General features: G+C 44.1%; 1 protein-coding gene across 6 annotated transcripts in view; it reads left to right on the plus strand.

The window, feature by feature from the left end:
- LOC147604388 (magnesium transporter MRS2-I-like) overlaps positions 1–21,489 on the plus strand; it is a 67,260-nt gene that overhangs the window by 25,228 nt on the left and 20,543 nt on the right. The gene's annotated exons all lie outside the window — the stretch shown is intronic.

The following is a 21,489-nucleotide window of genomic DNA, read 5'->3' on the forward strand; positions in this document are numbered from 1 at the left end:
AGAGAGAGAGAGAGAGGGGTTGGCGAACAGCGCTTGAACTATTTAGCAATGAATAGATGATTATTACAATGGTGGGCATGGGTATTTATACCCTCATGCTGTGAATGGCCGACTCATGTAGCATAATAACTTATGCCCTTTGTTACGACTCGTTTCCACATGAGATACTACATTTTAACATTCCAATGCGGACACCATCCATAGGGGGGCATCTTTACTTCGTCACATTCATTGATGACTACTCCAGGTTTGCTTGGGCTTACCCCTTGAAAGCGAAAGCAAATGTGTTTACATGCTTTCGACACTTTGTAGCAATGGTTGAAAATATGTGTGGATGTAAAGTCCAAACACTCCGCTCAGATAGAGGTGGAGAATACATGTCAAATGCATTCAAGGATTATATGTTTCAAAAGGGCATCAAACACCAATGTATTGTGCCTTATACACCGCAGCAGAATGGTGTAGCTGAAAGGAAAAATAGATCTCTCATGGACATGGCAAAATGCATGGTGAAAGCACAAAAGTTGCCTCACAAATTTTGGATGGAAGCTATAATGTGTGCAGCTCATGTGTTGAACAGGTATCCAACAAAAGCTTTGAAAACCATAACACCATTTGAGGCTTGGTATAGCCGAAAGCCAACAGTGGATTATATGCGTACATTTGGGTGTTTGGCATATGCACATGTGCCAGAACAACTCCGAACAAAGCTAGATGACAAAGCAATTAAATGCATTTTTGTGGGCTACAGCAATGAAAGCAAAGGATACCGTCTTTATAATCCAACTACACGAAGGATTTTTGTCAGTAGGGATGTGGTATTTGCTGAAAATTCAGAACAGCCCATGTACAGCTTGTATAAAAGCAATGATACAGGCATACAGGACATGGACTTTTATCCATTGCAATTAGGAGGGATTCAAATCAGCCAGCCCCTACACAAGAAAATCCTCATGTAGAACATGTGGAACAGCCAGCCATTCAGCCCCCTTCTATGGAAAAAGTGGAAGATCTTGTCAGGGAAGAGCAAACAGCCATAGACACAGCCAAGTCAGTGCCAAGATGGTTGCTGAAAACTTTGCAAGAAAGCAAACTTGCAGCTCCACTCAGAGAGAGACTTTTGCTCCTACTTCGAGAATGACCACAATAAGATCAGTGATTGCATTGGTTGCACATACAGGATGGAAAGTGCATCAATTGGACATCAAAACTGCATTCTTAAATGGGGATTTACAAGAGGAAGTATATGTAAATCATCCCATTGCTTTCGTAGTTCTTGGTGAGGAACATAAAGTATGCAGGTTACACAAAGCATTGTATGGGTTAAAGCAAGCTCCAAGAGCTTGGTATGATAAGATACATGCTCATCTAACCAGCCAAGGTTATGAGGATAGTCCGGCTAAAAGCACATTGTATGTGAAGAAAACCGATGCCGATATTCTCATAGTCAATGTAGATGACATGCTCATTACAGGTACTAGCAAAGCACAAATTTCAGAGCTGATTTGAAAGCTGAATTTGATATGTCAGATTTGGGGCCTTTACACTACTATCTCGGCATACAGTTTATGCATACAGATGATAGCATTGTAATGCAGCAAACTAAGTACATAAAAAGTTTGCTAAAAAGGTTTCACATGGATGAATGTAAGTCCATTTCTACTCCGGTAGAACCAGGTGTACGGCTTACTATGCATGATATTGGAGAGCCTTTTGAGGCCGGCATTTACAGCCAGGCAGTGGGATGCCTCATTTACTTGTGTAACACGAGGCCAGACATATCTTTTGGGGTGTCTTTGTTGAGCAAATTCATGCACAGCCCAAGCACAAAGCATTGGCAAGCAGTCAAACGCATTTTTCGTTATTTTAAGGGTACCCTGGATCTTGGTTTGTTCTATCCCGGGGGGGCAGCTTGTAGCTTTATGCATACAGCGATTCAGATTGGGCTGGTGATTATGATACCAGGCAATCCACCAGTGGGAATTGTTTTTTTCTTAGCAGTTCATGCATATCTTGGTTGAGTAAAAAGCAACCCACTGCTGCTACATCTACTTGTGAGGCTGAGTACAGGGCAGTCTTTACAGCTACAGTAGATTGTGTATGGTTGAGGAGACTATGGGCTGATCTTCGTGAGTGTCAGCAGACACCCACCACCATTCTCACTGATAGCCAGAGTGCTATGGCCGTGGCACGAAATCCAGTATTTCATGCACGTACCAAGCACATAGAGATTCATTATCACTATGTCAGAGAGAGGCTACATGCAAGGGAGATCAGTTTATCTTATTGCCCTACACAGGATAATGTTGCAGATCTATTCACAAAGGCTTTACCTCGAGAAAATTTTGAAGCTTTCCGCAAAGCTTTGGGCTTACTCTCATACAGAGAGTGATCTGCTATCTTGTATAGGTTCACACTTCCACTACAGGGGGGATTTGAAGGCATATGCTCACTTATGGTAGTGCTATGTGTGAACAGGGCTGCTCACTTATGGTAGTGCTATGTGTGAACACTTATGGTAGTGCTATGTGTGAACAGGGCTTAACCAAGGGCACTTTTTCCCATGTGGTTTTTCCCCTTGGACATCAAGTGTGAAAGGACACAATATATATTTTGTACTTCTATATTATATGGATGTGGCACACATGCAAGGGTTGACTTGCATTTTGTGGATACCGCACTTTTGGCTCTCTCTCTCTCTCTCTCTCTCATTTCTGTGTGTGAGCTTCTCTACCTTGCACCTAACCCTAACGTGCAGGTTTGTGTGTGTGTGTGTGAGTCCAACACCCAACATATATATGGATATATATATTCTATTTTCTTAAAAAAAATAAAACACCTTGAAACCTTGGAGGAGGGAACTTTTAAACTTTTTAAAAAAATTTAAACTGAAAAAAAAAAACGAAAGCAGGCCCAATCGGCGAGTGCTTTCCATGTTTTTTTTCCCTCCTGGATTAACCCACCAGCGTGTTGTTGCCGTCACCTGCTACTGTCGGTGCTTTTTGCGCCAACCTGCGCCTGTGCCAGCCTCGCATAGGCCTGGCCACAAGGCTGCGTGGCCCTGGGCGCTTGCCTTGCCTGTCCTGAGCGCCGGCCTGGCTTGGCCTGGGCACCTGTCCGCCTGGCCGAGGCGCCTGCGTAGGCCTGGCTGCCTAGCTACGTAGGCCTAGGCACCTGCCAGCCTACTGGCCCTGGCCGCCTATTCACTTGCGCCTTCAACCACCCGCAGCATCAAACTGCACCCGGCCAACTGCACGTGACCAGCAGCACCCGGCCAGCATGCCCACTCGGCAGCGTGTCCACCTTCTCACACGCGTGCTCTCTCTCTCTCACTCGTTCACGTTCACCCAAAAGCAACGTGCTTTTTCTGTTTTCCCAACTCCCAAGGAACTGGATAATCAAGTGATAGAATGCACAACGGAAGATGGGAAAGTGGAAGAGAGAGAGAGAGAGAGAGAGAGAGAGAGAGAGAGAGAGAGAGAGAGAGAGAGAGAGAGAACAGATGTGTATACTTGCTCTCAGTATTACCAAACAAGAATACAAGTTCCGAGCAAGAGGGGAAGAAGACGACCTCGTATGTGAGGGATTGCAGCAAGCGAGCAAGAGGGGAATAAGACCTCGTATGTGAGGGACTGCCAATATGCAGAGTCACTAAGGCATGCAAGAAACAAATACCCAAGTCAGGTGTGAGGAGGGATTGGCCCGATTGGCCCGGCTATATATATGCCAAAGTAGGGACAGCTGACTAGCTCTCTCATGACTAGGGAAAAAAGGCAAGACGCCATAAAATGGAAAAAATGGGAATATAATGTGAGGGGTGACCAGTCCCTCTAGCTAACATGGTCAGCCCTAAAGGCTAAAATAGGACACCACAAAGGAAGCCAGCAGCAAGGGGATGATGATGTCTAATGCCCCCTCTCACATGTTAGGTTGCAACGTGCCGCTCCAAATAATGGTTCCACTCCCAAGTGTAAGAACACTCCTCGAAGTCGAATGTTGTGTTTCTAGCCTGGAGAAGGTTTGTAAAACCTCATAAGCAACCAAGATCAGATCCTGTAGATAATCAATTATGGGAGAAGCAGGTTGCTCTGCATTGGAACCCTCTGAGTCCATCTCCTCAAACTATGTAACAAGAGTTGCCAAACGTTGACAAGAAGCGTCCTCTAAAAAGGTCGGCATCGCAAGATGTAAAGACTCTGTAGAAAAGATGGGGTACATCTACTCAAACTCCGTACCATGAGTTGCCCATGTTGTACACAAGCACACTCCACTGAGGTGGGCATCGCCATATGAAAGGACTCCACATCCCTCTCTCAAAAAAAAAAAGGTCGTCGGACTGGAACAAGCCCAACCCGATTCTGATCCAAATCCAAAAAACTTTGGAAGTACCACTGTGCCCTAGGCACCGCTAGCAACCACGGATCCAAAGCATCCCACCGGGTCCAAAAGTCCATCCTCCAAAACAACAACCCTGCACACCGCATCAAACCTAATGAAAAACTAGCAAGGGGAGGAGCAGCCTGAGAAGGATCACAGAGAGAGGCAGAGGTAGACACCTCACAATGAGGAAGGAAAGGAGGAATATTAACTGCAGTGGTAACAAAGTCCTCAAAAGCATCATTGAGAGTAGAAGACTCTTCCATAGAATTAGATCCCAAGAATCAGTAACAAACAAATGATCCTTGTTGTCATGTGCATAGTGTGTATCTATCGCGTGCTACATGCAACGAAGACTAGCTTCGAGGTTTGGGGAAGCTTGGAGCTAGGTAGACTGATTGGCGAGCTGAGTTAGGGATAGACTAACGGGCGGGCACCCAAGTATGGACGGGCGGGCGCCCAAGTGTGGACGCTCGATGACTGGCCAAGAGCCTATAAAAGGGTGGCCAAGGTTAGTCATTAGTGATATAGAGTCTCGCGTGATTTGTGAGAGCTCTATGGTCTTGAGCCTGGATCTAGTGCAGACGTGCATCTGCTTTACGCAGCCGAGGCCGACAGTAATCTCGTGGCCCGCGAGGGTAGCTTCGTGGCGGTATGGGACGTTGCGAGGTAGAGATTGGTCGGTATGTCAACCTAGTTAGCTCAGCTCGTGGCTCGGTGGGGACAGCCAAGATTGTGGGCTTGCCCACGGCTGTCGTGGTTGGGAGGTGAGTCAGGCCTGCACCCCCTTCTTGTTTATTTGTTTGATTGCAGGTTTCGAGTCTCGAACCAGGAGCGTTCTACGAGGTGATCCTTTGGGGTTTTGACAGTGGTATCAGAGCGTGCCTCGTGAACGAGCAAGTCAGTAGGTATAGAAGATGAGATCGAAGAAAGGTACGTGTTCAAGAAGCTTGCTGTTTTGTTTATGCATAGTGCTGTTTTTTCAGATTAGTATTTGCTTTTTTCATCAAAGAAACCTGTGATGAGGGTGTAGGTGGTTAGCAAGGTTCTTTGCTCTGCAAGAAGGCTGAAGGTGTTTGTGCAGTTGCATGAACAGTTTTGAGAGAGAAAACAAAGAAAAAGCAAGTTTACTTTTGGTTGAACGAGAGAGAGAGAGAGAGAGAGAGCGCAAGAAGTGATTATTGGCGATGTTGATTGCGAGTGTTGGTCGAGTACTTTTGGCCGGATACAAGCGTTGCTACCGGCTGTCGTAGGCGAAGGCGTGTAGGTAGCCAGGTCTATGCAGGTGGCCAGGCTGGCAGTCGGCCACGTCTACGCAGGCAGGCTCGTGCAGGCGCAGGCGAAGGTAGAAACGAAAGCGTCGGCAGCCACGGTCGGCGACGACAGCAAGCAACCGCGATCACCTGAGCGCAGGCGGTGCCGACAGAAACGAAAGTGCTGGTAGCATGGTCGGTGACGGTAGCAGCGCAGGTGATGACAGAAGATAGGCCGGCGGCGCTAATTTCAGGGGGGTGGAAAAACAAACCAGTAACAGCATTGACACTAAATTCATTGCTTTCGTTTTTTTTAATTTAAAAGATTAATTAAAAAAAAAGAGTTTAAAGGCTCCCTAAGCTTTAAAGGTGTTTTTTTAAAAGAAAACAAAATATATATAAATATAAATATAAATAAATAAATATAAATATATTTATTTATTTATTTTATTTTCTTTTTTAAAAAGAAAATAGAATAAAAATAAATAAATAAATAAATAAATATATATATATAAAAACACAAAAGCAAAAAAGCTCAAGTTGCTTTTGAGGAAGATTATATAAACTCTTTTCAAGAAGGAATCCCTGAAGAAAGAGGATGATTATGATGATGTTGCTCGGTTTACCGCTTTGACCATGATCTCATAGCACCTCACCTATGAGGTCTACCTCCAGAAATTTAGGGACTTGCAGATGAAAGCTACAAAGATGGATCCCATTACTCTTTTGGGGTTCTTCGTAGCCGGTTTACCAGACTCATACCGTTTACAGGTTAAAAATAACAAATGCAAAACTTTGGACGAGGCCATTCATTCAGCTCGTATCTATGATGATACAATGGTCTCTTCCAAGGCTAAACCCGTTACCGAGCAGGAAACAAGCACAAAAGGAAGTTCTCCGCACCAATGGCTAACACGACTGAAGGAAAGTCTTTGGATCAACCTTCGAAGAATTTCAGTTCGACACCTAGCGAAGAAGAAACGGCTCCTTAAGGCTTTTAAGTTCAAGAAGGAGAGAGCACGTTTTATCTGCGAAGAAAAAGAACACATGCGTAACGAGTGTCCGAAGCAAAAGGGTGCAAAGATCAACGCAGGACCCAAGCCAAAGGCAGCTAACCAGTTGTCTTTGACAAGTACGTCAGCTACTGTACTTCCTCGTCCTCGTACATGTTTTGATTGTTTGTTCAACTCTAAAGTTTTTGGCTTGCATGATCTTCTCCGAGTTTATGGAGAAGTGAATGGCCATAGAATCCACATTCTTTTAGACCCTGGTAGCTCACACAATTTTGTTAACTATAAACTTGTGCAAAAATTGAGTCTTGATACGACAGCCAGCGATCATACCTATGAGGTACGCCTACCTGTGGGTCGGCAAGTACAGGATCGAAAGGTGGAGATGCTACCAATACAGATTCAGGACTACAAAGATATTCTTGAATGCTATATTATGCACCTAGAACATGTAAACTTGTTATTAGGAATTGAGTGGTTTAAGATTCAAGTCCAGATAGATTGGTCTAGTCATATTTTTTCTTTTCAGCATAGGAACACCCAGTATAGTATTTTAGGTGATTGTATATACATCTCTCTCAGGGACCACTTGTAAATACAGTTGATTTTGCAAATATAATGGATTCTTTTTTGTATACCGCTTTCCATTGTGTATTGATTCCACTTTCTTCATTTCTCATACCTTCCATGGATGTCAATGAATTAAGTGTGTTTGAAAGCAACGAATTACAGAAGATACTTAATTCGTTTCGAGACGTATTTCCTAAGAAACTGCCATCGGGTTTACCACTTGAAAGGGCAGTAGATCATCGTATTGACTTCATCCCTGGTGCTCATCTTGTCAGTATTTCACCTTACAGGATGAGCCAAGCTGAGTAAGATGAGTTGGCTAAACAACCTTGAAGATTATTTGAGGATGGGCCAGATTCGTCAAAGTAAATCACCTTGGGGTGTACCTGTGTCGCTTAGGAGAAAGGACATTACTTGGAGAATGTGTATAGATTACAAGAGATTGAACAAGCTGACAATTAAGAACCGTTATCCTCTCCCTAGATCAGATGACCTGATTGACCGGTTAGCAAGAGCGAAATATTTCACGAAGATAGATTTACGTACTGGCTATCACCAGATACGTATTCATGAAAGGCATGTCGAAAGAAGCGCCTTTCGGACTATGTACCATTACGAGTTTCTCGTATTATCTTTTGGGTTAACCAATGTTCCAGTTCCTTTCCAGCAAATGATGAACGATCTTTTTCGTGAACATTCGGGAAAATTTGTGGTGGTGTTCCTGGATGATATTTTGATACATAGTCGTACTCTTGAGGATCATGTTCGACACCTCACGATTGTCTTATCTATTTTAAGACAGAATCGACTATATGCGAAGTTAAGTAAATGTGAGTTTTTTATTGACAGACATCATTTACTTGGGACACAAGATCACTAGAGATGGATTGAGCATATGATCGAGTTCAGAAGGTTATGGACTGGCCTATACCTCGAACAGTGAAACAACTTCGTTCTTTTCTCGGTTTTGTTGTTTTTCTTCGGAAATCTGTGCGGGAGTACTCTTACCTCACACTACCGATGACCGACTTGTTGAAAGGTCAAAAGTCAAGGAAGCACCTATCTTAGCATTACTTGATCCTAGTCGGCCTTATGTTCTTGAAATTGATGCTAGTGACTATGCCATCGGGGTTGCTTTATTTGAAGATGGTAGACCTGTTGCTTTTGAAAGTAAAAAGCTAGACGATACTCAATCTCGTTGGTCAACCCTTGAGAAGGAGCTTTATGTTGTGATTCATGCTCTCAAGATTTGGAGACATTATTTATATGGCTGCAAGTTTGTGGTATTGACTGATCATCAGTCAACAGTCAATCAAGTATGTGTGTGATGCGGATGATTTGAGAGGAAGGAAAGCTCGTTGGTCAACCCTTGAGAAGGAGCTTTATGTTGTGATTCATGCTCTCAAGATTTGGAGACATTATTTATATGGCTCCAAGTTTGTGGTATTGACTGATCATCAGTCAATCAAGTATGTGTGTGATGCGGATGATTTAAGAGGAAGGAAAGCTCGTTGGGTTGAGTTAATGCAAGATTTTGATTTTGAGATTCGTTATCGGATTGCCAAGAACGTATCAAGGCCACGATTCTATTTGGGTTGTGGTAGATCGCTTGACGAAATTGGCTAGATTTTTACCGATCCGGAAGACTATTACAGCTACGCATTAGCACAGCAGTTTATCGAGCAATTGTTTAGACTGTACGGGTTACCGCAAGACATAGTCAGTGATAGGGACTCTAAGTTTACGAGTGATCTTTGGAAACTTGTTTTTGAGAAGTTGAAAACAACTTTGAATTTGAGTTCCTCATATCATCCTCAATCTGATGGCGAGACAGAAAGAGTGAATCAAATTTTGGAGGATATGCTTCGAGCATATGTATCCAAAAGACAGAGTTTATGGGAGGATTATCTTTTTATGTTAGAATTTGCATATAATAGTACTAAGCATATGAGTACAGGTTTTAGTCCTTTCATGCTTATGTATGGTTTTCAACCTAGATCACTTGTTACAATGGGATTCTCAGGACTACAGCATGATGCAGCACGTAATTTTTTGCAAGATATGCAAGAAATGTTACAAGTTGCGAAGGAATCTATTAGAAGTGCTCAAGATCGAGACAGATTTTATTCTAATAGACATAGTTCACCCAGAGAGTTCTTTGAAGGAACGATGGTGTATTTGCGAGTTCTGAAAGATTCCGAGACTTTACGGACAGGTCGATCTCCGAAATTACCCCCTAGATACTGTGGACCATTTCGTATTACACGAAGGATTGGTTCAGTTGCTTATGAACTGGATTTGCCTTCCCATGTGAAAGTTCATCCTCTATTTTATGTCTGTAGACTTAAGGAAGTATTGGGTGGAACAGACCAGTTAGTTACTCCTCAAGAACTCATAGATGTCGAGGACATGACATTTGTTCCACACGAACCTGAAAAGATTCTTGGATTTCGTGAAAGAAGATTGCGTAATACGCCTATCACGGAATACAAGATCAAGTGGAGAGATCGTGTTGAGGAGGACGCTACATAGGAGACATTCACTACTCCTCAGAGAGATTACCTTGGCTTTTTAGTGAGCTCAGGAGTGAGCTCTCAGAGGTGTTGGGATAAAGGCATTATGCCCACCCTTATAGTGTGTATAAGCCCATAAGTTTTATAGTACATAGTACACTTAGTACTTTTAATGTACTAAGTGCACTATGTGTACTAGAGCAAATATACATGTGTGATAGGGGAGTCACACACTCATACTTGGTGAGTTGACTTATCCCCACATCTCTCTCTCTCTCTCTCTCTCTCTCTCTCTCTCTCTCTCCCTTCTTCTCTGTGTGTGTCTCCCACATGAAACCCTAACTGTTTCAGCTGAGCTTCTTTAGCTCCCTTTAACTGGTATCAGAGCCATATGTCCTCAACTGTTGAACGCTGTAGATATTGGAGAAGTGCGCCAGCTTGTCTGCGCTTAAACAAGCAAGGTTCGCCACCATTGTCACTTGCAGCCGCGACATAGATTCGCCCAGCAGCGCCACACGCAGTGCCCACGTCGATGAAGTGCAACAACAACGGCATCATGCATGGGTACGACAGAAGACGCCCGTGCACAAGACGTCCGCTCTCGCTTTCTGTTTATTAGACGGAGCAGCCACCGCTTAATGCCCTTGTGCATCCAACGAAGAATTGCAACAAATTGCCGCCATGGCGTGATTGCTGTAGAGCTCCTCAGCTATCGCCCACCTGCACGAACACAGGAGCATCCGTACCTGCACAGCAGCAGCAACATCATCACAGGAGTCCGCAAATACGATGCCCCCCCCCCCTTTCTGCAACAGAAATCAGAAATTTCAGAGGTATTTGCTTCAATTTTGGGATTTGCATGTCCATTATCATCAATTGAGCAGGTACAGGTCCTAATGGCTCAGATTTGAGCACATTTGGCAACATTGGGTGACATTGGTCACATTCCGGTTCAATTGGCAAGAAATTGGGTGTTAACATTTGGGGCTTTTGATGTAATTGTGCCATTGGGCATTCATACATGCTGTATGATGTGAGCAATCTCACATTCGGGGCTAAATTGCAGGAAATTGGAGTGCAAATCAAAGGGCTTTTGTGCCAATTGGGTTGATTTGCATGCAGGCACTGGCATTTTGATGCTTTGGGCAATGTGTTGATGCCTGTCAAGCACTCAATGTGCCAGTAAATCAAGGGGCTTTTATGTATTGGATGTATATGTGGCCAGGGGTGTACCATTCATGATCAGAAATTGATCTTGAAACAAGGGGCTTTTCAAGATTTTGTGCTTGTTGAGCTTGGCAAAGCAGCAGGGAAGACTTTTATGCCTTGAACCCTCAGAAATTCACTTGCAGTCAAGGGGCTTTTGCCCAATTTCTGTCTGGGACTGTTGTATGCAGTGGTGGGGACTGTCAAGGTCTGATTTTCACTCTTTTGGACAGCCAGGAGAGCATTTATTGCTACTGTACTTGTTGGTACAGATTTGGTACAACTTTGTACAAATTTTGGCATGGCTGTACATTGATTTGAGTGAGGAAAAGGCTCATTTTCAGCTGCTGTACTTGCCGGTACAGATTTGGTACATCATTGGTGAGCACTTAGTACTGTTGTACAGTATTTTGGAAGGGGAACAGAGCACATCTAAGGTGCTGTCATAAATCTGCAGCAACCAGATTTTGGTGATTTTCATTCAGTGGGAGGAGAGTTGCCTTCGTGCTTTCGTAGTGGGAGATAAACTTTGGGAGAACAACTGTGAGCACTTTGTGTGCTTTTGGTGCAGTGTTTGCACATCTTGCAGGGAGTCAGGCATTGACTGTGTCAAAGGTTGCATATTGCTATGGCAACCACAGGTGAGAGCTCTTCATTGCTTCACATCAAGAAGCTTGAAGGCTCACATAATTATGACATTTGGCAAACCCAGTGCTATAATGTGTTGCTCCAAAAGAAGCAGCACAAGCCTATCAAAGAAAGGGGTGTAATGCTCGCTTCTCTTACTGCTGAAGAATGGGAAGATATGGATGAGCTGGCAAGATCCACCATCATGTTGTCTGTGTCAGACTCTTTACTTTTCTTCATACGTGAAGAGAAGACAGCTTGGGGAATGTGGCAAAGATTGCAGGACTTGTATGCCCAGCAAAGTGCCTCAAGCAAAGTGTATTGGTTGAAGAAACTCATAGGTCTTCAAATGAAGGAAGGGGCGTCTATGACAGCGCATCTAAATGAGTTTAATGGTGTTGTCAGCCAGGTCATCAATCAAAAGTTGGCAATGGACGATGAGTTCAAAGCCACCTTTCTCTTATGCACTTTGCCAGAGAGTTGGGACACATTCAGGACAGCCACTAGCAATTCAAATGCTATGCTGTCATATGCAGATGTGGAGGGTGCTCTCCTTCAAGAGGAGATGAACAGGAAGAACAGCTCTGTTGGAAAGTCCAATGCAATGAATGCACGTGGGAGATCCCAGCAAAGGGGTAAAAGCCAAGAACGGGAAAGGAGCAAGTCCCGCTCCAAAAAGGACTTGGAATGCCATTATTGTGGCAAGAAGGGACATTTCAAAAAGCAATGCTACAAATGGAAGAATGATCAAAAGGAAAAGGGCAAAGACAAAGACAAAGACAAAGATGAAGCCAAAGATGCAAAGCCAAAGGGCAAAAGTGGAGTCAAGATTGAAGAAGTCAATGTGTGACATGCAGGTGACAGTGAGGATGAAGTCCTATTCATGTCTTCACTTGATGCCCATTCACTCCATGCAGGACATGGTCATGGTATGTACTCGTGGATCATTGATTCAGGTGCCTCCTTTCATGTCACAGGTTGTAGAGACTTGTTTGTCAGGTATACTGCTGGCAATGAAGGAGTAGTTTATTTGGGTGACAACCATGCATGCCAGATTCTTGGCAGAGGTGATGTGAGGCTTGTGTTTTCAGATGGCTCACAGCTTATGCTCCATGATGTCAGGCATGTGCCTGAGATCAAGAAGAACCTGTCTTCTACTGGACAGCTTGATGATGCTGATTATGTTACCACATTTGGTAGTGGAAAGTGGAAGATTAGTAAGGGCTCACTGGTTGTTGCCAGAGGCTCTAAGGTGGACACTCTTTACTTCATGCATGCTGGTGTTTGTCACCATGCTAATGTAAATGCAACCGAGCTGCCGGAAATCTCTGTGTGGCATAGCCGGTTGGGACACATGAGTGTCAAAGGAATGGAGCAATTGTCTCGTTTTGGTTACTTGCCTTCTCTAAAGTTCTCAAGTTTTCAGTTTTGTGAGCATTGTATATATGGCAGGCAAATCCAGTGCCCCCACAAGAAAGCTCTTGGACAGAAAGAAGCTCAGTTAGAGCTTGTGCATACAGATGTATGTGAGATGCCTCAGCTTTCTTTGGGAGGGGCAAAATATTTTGTGTCTTTTATTGATGATGCCACACGCAAGGTGTGGGTTTATCCTCTTCGTTTGAAGAGTGATACATTCTCAGTGTTTGAGAAGTTTGTTGCTCATGTTGAGAATCAAACTGGCAAAGCACTGAAGGCTTTGCGTTCCGACAATGGTGGAGAGTATATGTCTAAACAGTTTCAGGACTTTTGTGATGCTAAAGGCATCAAGAGGGAGCTCTCTGCTCCTTATGATCCTTCACAAAACGGGACAGCAGAGAGGATGAACAGGATCATTCAGGAAAAGGTCCGTTCTATGTTGTCACATGCTGCGTTACCTCATGGTTTTTGGGCTGAAGCTGTTATGACAGCTGTTCACAGGTCACCTAACACGAGGCTTGGTGGGAAAGTGCCAGAGGAAGTATGGACAGGGAAGCCTCTGTCCTACAAGCACTTGAGAGTGTTTGGTTGTGTTGCGTACGTGCACATACGCAGGGAAATACGCACCAAACTTGATCCTAAGTCTCACAAATGCATATTCCTAGGATATGGTGACAGAGGTGAAATGGGGTATAGACTTTGGGATCCAGTGAATAGAAAGATTATACGTAGCAATGATGTCATTTTTGATGAAACATGCATGTATAAGGAGCCTGCAAGGCAACAGGAGCCTGGCAGAGTCATCTTTGATGATGATGGACATCATGGACAACAACCAAGGGCTGTAAATCAGCCATTACAGCAGGAAAACCAGCCCTTAAATGGTGCTGAAAATGGTCCAAATGGACAGCCAGAGATGGCAGAAGATATCCCTATGGATATACCACAGTTAGAGGAGATACTGGGCATGATTTTTCAGCCTTATGGCATGGAACAGGAGCCACCAATGGGTGATATGCAGGCTGGACAGCAACCTGCAAATGATGGTCATTGGGTACGAAGGTCCACAAGACCCTCCAGACCCCCTGACAGGTTTGTTCCAGGGGTTGACTACTTAATGCTCACTGACTGTGGGGAGCCCTCTTGTTATAAGGAGGCTTTACAGAGGGCAGACAAGGCTCTTTGGGAGCGTGCTATGAAGTCAGAGATGGATTCTCTGCACAAAAATGGAACATGGAAGTTGGTGCATTTGCCTACAGGCAAGAAGGTTTTTCCATGCAAGTGGGTTTACAGGCTCAAAGTTGCACCTGATGCAAAGCCAAGATACAAAGCCAGGTTAGTGGCTAAGGGCTTCAAGCAGGAATATGGTGTGGATTTTGATGAGATCTTCTCTCCAGTGGTCAAAATGACCACACTTAGAGCTGTATTAGCTTTGGTTGCTCATGATGATCTGGATTTGATTCAGATGGATGTGAAGACTGCTTTTCTTCACGGTGATCTCCATGAGGAGATATATATGCAACAGCCAGAGGGTTATGCAGTGAATGGAAAGGAGAAGCTTGTATGCAAGCTGAAAAAGAGTCTTTATGGGCTCAAACAGGCACCAAGGGAATGGTATCATAAATTTGATACATTCATGAAATCCCAGGATTTCAAGAGGAGTGACATGGATCATTGCTTATACACCAAGAAAGCTTTGGATGGCAGTCTATTAATCCTCATCTTGTATGTTGATGATATGTTGATTGCCGGGAAATCTCGTAAAGAGATGGATGCCTTGAAGAAGAGGCTGCATCAGACCTTTGATATGAAGGATTTGGGTGATGCAAATCACATTTTGGGTATGCGGATACTTCGGGACAGAAATCAGCATGTGTTGTATTTGTCTCAGAAGGAATACATTGGCAAAGTTTTGCAGAGGTTCAATATGGAGGGGGGGAAGAAGACTAGTACTCCTTTGCCTCCATATGTGAAACTCAGTGCTATGGACAGCCCACAGTCGGATAGCGACAGGGCTGATATGGCCAAGATTCTGTATACTTCAGCTTGTGGCAGTCTCATGTATGCCATGCTTGCTACCAGGCCGGACATTGCATTTGCAGTGGGAGTGGTTACTAGATACATGGCCAACCTTGGCAAGAAGCATTGGGAAGCAGTAAAAGGTGTCATGAGATACTTGAAGGGCACACAGGGTATGTGCATCTCATTTGGCAAACAGGATGCATTAGTGCATGGTTACACGGATTCAGATTATGCCGGTCATCCAGATAACCGGAAGTCTACTACCGGTTATTTGTTTACATTCACAGGAGGTGCTGTGTCATGGATATCCAGGATGCAGAAGTGCACTGCCTTATCTACTACAGAGGCCGAGTATATTGCAGCCACAGAGGCTTGCAAGGAGGCATTATGGCTATCTCGGTTAGTGGTTGATTTGGGTTATACAGGGGATATTCCATTGTCGCATTGTGACAGTCAGAGTGCCATCCAGTTGGCAAAGAACCCTGTCTTTCATGCAAAGACGAAGCATGTGGATGTGAAGTATCACTTCATCAGAGAGGTGATAGAGGACAAGTTGATTCAGCTTGTCAAGATTCATACGGATGACAACCCGGCTGATCTGTTGACAAAGAGTTTGCCTCCATAGCGGTTTGCTCATTGCAGACACTTGATGGGCATTGGATGAGGCCAGTTTCAGCCTTGATATGGCCTTGTATATTATCATGTACATGCTGATTTTTTCTTTTCCTTCACTTAAGGGCACACTGCCTTTAAGTGGGAGGTTGTTGGGGTAAAGACATTATGCCCACCCTTATAGTGTGTACAAGCCCATAAGTTTTATAGTACATAGTACACTTAGTACTTTAAATGTACTAAGTGCACTATGTGTACTAGAGCAAATATACATGTGTGATAGGGGAGTCACACACTCATACTTGGTGAGTTGACTTATCCCCACATGTCTCTCTCTCTCTCTCTCTCTCTCTCTCTCTCTCTCTCTCTCCCTTCTTCTCTGTGTGTGTCTCCCACATGAAACCCTAACTGTTTCAGCTGAGCTTCTTTAGCTCCCTTCAAGAGGAAGGGGAGTATGTCATGTGCACAGTGTGTATCTATCATATACTACATGCACGCAAGACTAGCTTCGAGGTTTGGGGAAGCTTGGAGCTAGGTAGGTTGATTGGCGAGCTCAGTTAGGGATAGACTAACGGGCGGGCATCCAAGTATGGACGGGCGGCCACCCAAGTGTGGACGTCCGATGACCAGCCAAGAGCCTATAAAAGGGTGGCCAAGGCTAGTCATTAGTGATATAGAGTCTCGCGTGATTTGTGAGAGCTCTATGGTCTGGAGCCCGGATCAAGTGCAGACGTGCACCTGCTTTATGTAGTCGAGGCCGATAGCAATCTCGTAACCCGCGAGGGTAGCTTCGTGGCAGTATGGGACGTCGCGAGGTAGAGATTGGTCGGTACGTCAACCTAGCTAGCTCAGCTCGTGGCTCGGTGGGGACAGCCAAGACTGTGGGCTTGTCCACGGCTGTCGTGGTTGGGAGGTGAGTCAGGCCTGCACCCCCTTCTAGTTTATTCGTTTGTTTGCAGGTTTCGAGTCTCGAACCAGGAGCGTTCTACGAGGTGATGCTTTGGGGGTTTGACACTTGTGAAAGGATCACATCTCGCAGTCAAAACACCCTCCTTTCTCTGCAAACATTGCAAAGAACATAGGCTTGGACAAAATAAACTCTGCTCGTGATCTCTGAAAAGATCACGACCCTTGTCATGAAAGAACTACTCTCCGAAAAATCTGTAAACTCGAGCAACAGAAGAAAGTCTCCACAGATACAAAACAGCTCTTGAAAACGATCCTCAAGTGAAGTAGCTGGAGATGGTCCCCTTTGAGTGTAGAAAACGCCTTTGGGAAGCAAAATGCAGCCAAAACATTGCTGTCCAGCAAAAAACAGCACTCCACCGCCAACAAAAGGCAAGGAACATGAAGAAACGAGGGATTTGTGTAGGCCAGGAACAAAACACAGGTATAGATGCTCCAGAAATCAGCAAAACGTTGACTGAAATCAGAAATTCAGTGTCCACCTCAGGTACCGAACTGCCACCAAAGCCACAATCCACACAAGACCCCCTCTATAAGTGATATGTGTCCATTGGAGAAGAAAACACAGCCAACCAGGGGGCTGCAAACCTCAAAATACAGGCCGACCAGCTTCCACACCTCATATGAGGAAAAACGCCGAAGAGAAGGTACCTTCGGGTCCAACAGGTGAAGCCCAGGTGAAGGTAGAGCTACTATGAGTTCTTAGTTATGCTGATATGATTGTGCATTCACACACTGAGGAGGAGCATAGGAAGCATTTGGCCATTGTGTTTGAAGAACTCCGGAAGCATAGGTTGGTCATTAATGGTAAGAAGAGTGAGTTCTTTTTGGAAGAGATTCACTTCTTGGGGCATATTGTGTCTAAGCATGGAGTCCATATGGATCCTTCGAAAGTGGAAGCAATTCTTAATTGGCCAGATTTGAGGACCGTGCATGATGTACGCAGCTTTTTGGGATTGTGTTCCTATTACACGCGGTACATACGGTATTTTGCTGAGATTGCTTCGCCCCTTCATGCCTTAACAAAGAAGGCAACTCCATTTAGATGGGCTGATCAGGAAATTACAGCCTTTAAAAAGCTTAAAGAAAAGCTTACTTCGGATCCCGTATTGGTATTACCGGATCTCCGAAAGGCTTTTGTTGTCCAGTGTGATGCATGTGGAAACAGCATTGGGGCAGTTCTCATGCAGGAAGGACATGTGATAGCCTATGAGAGTTGTATATTACAGAATGTCGAGAAGCATTTGCAGGTTTATGAGAAAGAGATGGCTGTAATTCATGCTCTTTCTACATGGAAACACTATTTGCTTGGGGCTGATTTCACTGTGCAGACAGATCATTAGACCTTGCGATATTTCCTCACGCAAACTAAACTTTCTGAGAAACATATGCGATGGGCGAATTTTTTGTCTATGTTCCACTTCCAGATTGTGCATGTGGAAGGCAAAAGAATGTTGTGGCAGATGCTTTGTCACGCAAGCCACAGGTCTCAGCAGTTTCACTTGCTTATCATCATGAGCTTGATGAAATGAAAGAGCAGTATGCCCATGATGAGGATTTTGGAAGGCTCTATGATTAGATGTCTGAGGGTCAGCGGCATGATCATTATACTCTCAGAGATGGTTTTTTGTTGATGCATGGTAGATTGTGTGTTACCAGGCAATCATGACTCAAGGTTATGATTGAAAGTCATGCTCCACCGTATGCAGGTCATAGAGGTATTGACGCCACGGTAAAAGCAGTTGAGACTTTCTTTTATTGGCCAACCTTGAGAAGAGATGTTGATGCTTTCGTTAGGCAATGCATCGTATGTCAGAAGGTGAAGTTTGACCGTCAAAAGACACCAGGGTTACTTCAGCCTTTACCTATTCCAGATAGACCATTGGAGAGCATTGCCATGGATTTTATATTTGATCTTCCACGGACATAAACGGGGAATGATGGTATTTGGACTATCATATAAAGGTTCAGTAAGCAGGCTCATTTCATTCCGGGTATAGGCCGTTTGAGTTGGCCACCGGAAGAGGTCATTACGCCTCTAGCAATTGCTATAGGAGATGTGCATGCCGAAGATACAGATGCAGAGGATTTCTTGCAGAAATGGCAGAAGAGAATGTAGGTTGCACAGCAAAACGTGAAAAAGAGTAAAGTCAGATACGTAAAGCATGCAAACAAAAAGAGACGTGATGATGAGTTTCATGAGGGGGACTTGGTCCTTGTTAGTGCCCAAAACATTGCACTACCTGCAAAGCTCACGCCGAAATTCAACCATCGCTTCTATGGTCCAAACAAAGTTCTTAAATCTTATAATGGCGCTACCTACAAAATAGATTTGCTTGCAACTGTGCACATTCATAATGCATTTCATATCAGCCTACTCAAGAGGTTTGTACCCGATACCTGTTTTGGCTGCCATGTACCGATACTTGCCGATGGTGCCACCCCCGCCGCTATGCCTTTTGAACCAGAACTCATATTGAAATCTCGGTAAGGGCAGGGCATGCCAGAATTCTATGTTAAGTGGAAACACCGCCCCATGACAGATTGCACCCATGCCCCATGACAGATTGCACATGGGTGCGAGAAGGTAAAATAATTCAAATGGCACGTCCGTCGGTTCTGCAATTTTACAACATCGTGCCCGTTGAGGATGATATACAGCCAGAATAATGGCTTGAACGGGACTGCATTGTAGTCAAAGCCAACTATAAAGATCCAAACGATAGATCAAAACGATAGATTAGAGTAGCAGATCAAAAACAAAATTTAAAACGTGTTGGAAATTAAAAAAAAACCAGATTTGCACCATTTCCTTCTCAGCCAACTGAGCAAGAAATGCAAGCAATCAACAATTGTTCCAACTAGCAGCAAAAAATTGAGCCATGGAGTTCTTGCATAGAAATTAGGGCTGAAATCTGAAGCAAAGATTATGCAAAAATTGAAAATTGGATCAAAAGCATCGCTCTAATACCAATTGTTTGGGAGGAAGAAGATTCAAACTCAAAACATAGTCCACACGAGGTACCACATAGTTCAATACTCGAGTAGGTAGCGTGCACATGTCCGTGCACATGTCCATGAAGAAAGCTATGAAAGCTTGAAGGAGGAAGGAGTTCAAAGCTCCAAAAGTGTATTATATGTCCAAAAGATGCGTACACACTACCAAAAGTTGTCTTATATAGTCACTTATCCATGTCCATAAAGTGTGTCCTCCCAACTAGCCACTATGTCCACCCACACTCACTCACTCACGTCCCACCCTCTTACATATGCACGAAACATATCCTCTAGAACTTGGTTCACCCTCTCCGTCTGCCCATCATATTGAGGATGATGAGATGTCACCATCCGAATTTCTAGGTGGGAGAGATGCGCAGTTGGGCATTGTACATGGGGAGCATGGTGGAGTAGAGTTTTGTAGGGCGGAGTGGGTGTGTTGCATATGTGGTGCAATGGTGGAGCATGAGAAATACAAGGTTTGTTGGGGAGTGCAATGGTGGAAGGTGGCCATGATAAGTATGTGTGTGCCCTTGCTTTGATGCCTAAAAATGGAGAAGGGTTGCCCTTGTTGTGGAAGAGGGTGGTCATGCACCGTAGCCACCACCTTACTGCCAAGTGTTGGGTGGCCACGCTACAGTTGGCATGGGTTTTCCACACAAGTGTGTGGCCACCCTCTTGGGGGTATCCACACCCCTTAATGAGTCGGGCATCCAACTTAGAAACTGTTCACCCACTGTCTGAACTCACAAAAGTCACTTTAAATATAAAATATTTTAGTGTAAAATCATGAGTTTTGAGCCATATTACCAAAAAATGCACGTGAGAAGCTAATTAGATTTAGACAATTCATGCGCATGTGTCCATGGGGCAATCCAAGGTATCTTGGGATCATAGTTGCATTGAAACACGTTTCATTCAAGAGGAAGTCGTACGAAACGTTTTGCCATTTCAAATGCGTTTGTTTTCCATTCTTTTTTTTTTTGGCAATGTTTTTATTTTAAGGCATTAAAGAAAATGTACTTTTGATGTGAGGCTGATTTGCGCTCCTTGAAGTTGCTCGAGCCCATGCAAGAGTTGCGAGTACTTGCCTTTACTTCCTTCTATATCTTTGTAGCTGCATTCTCCATCCTCTGCGCTTCACCAAGGCTTCCTAATTTTTAATTCTTTGAAGACTGATTCCAGTTTTATTCCCACAAAAGTTTTGCAATGCATTCATAAAATTGGGATTGATTGCCGATGGACTTTTAGCCAAGTGGTTGGCCGTCTCACCTGGGACCCCGGCCGGGGGCGCTTGGGGGGGGGGGGTGTGGTTCGGGGGTCTTGGGTTCGAGCCTCCCCAATGCTTACACAAAGGCACCAAACCGTCCACAAACAGGATTCTAGACCACCTATGGTTGGGGGCTCTTTACGTGCCTATGGGGGGCGGGGAAAAAACTTCACTGATGTAGGATCTCTCAATTAATTGCCTAACTTTACTTATTCCTGAAATTCTTTGTTCCCAAAATGGTATTATGGTTCAACGATGATTTCAATTCTCAAACATGATAATGAATGTTTTGCATGCTTTGAACGCTTATTTTGGTATCATCTATGTGTTTACTACATCACATTTTTATATATACAAGGGCTAGGCTGCATTCTTTTTACCCTACTCCAGTACAAAATTTCTTATGAAATGCTTCAAAAAGGTTCAAATTTACAAAACGTTTTTGAAACTTGTTTTTTCAAACAGGCAGTAAAAGCCCAGTAACGTACATATCAGAAAATAATTTACTCATTTGAATCATTTCCAAACATTAGAAAAACATGGATGATGCAATGCACTAGTTGTTTTGGACAATCTCCCATTATTAATAGCCTGTACAGACCCCCTTTCCGGCTAAGCACTCCGATGTGCCTTTCTGAATCTAGACCAAT

This window comes from Cibotium barometz, chromosome 62 (genome assembly GCF_041138505.1).
Source record: "Cibotium barometz isolate CiBa-2024 chromosome 62, ASM4113850v1, whole genome shotgun sequence".
In the NCBI taxonomy this organism is placed as follows: Eukaryota; Viridiplantae; Streptophyta; class Polypodiopsida; order Cyatheales; family Cibotiaceae; genus Cibotium; species Cibotium barometz.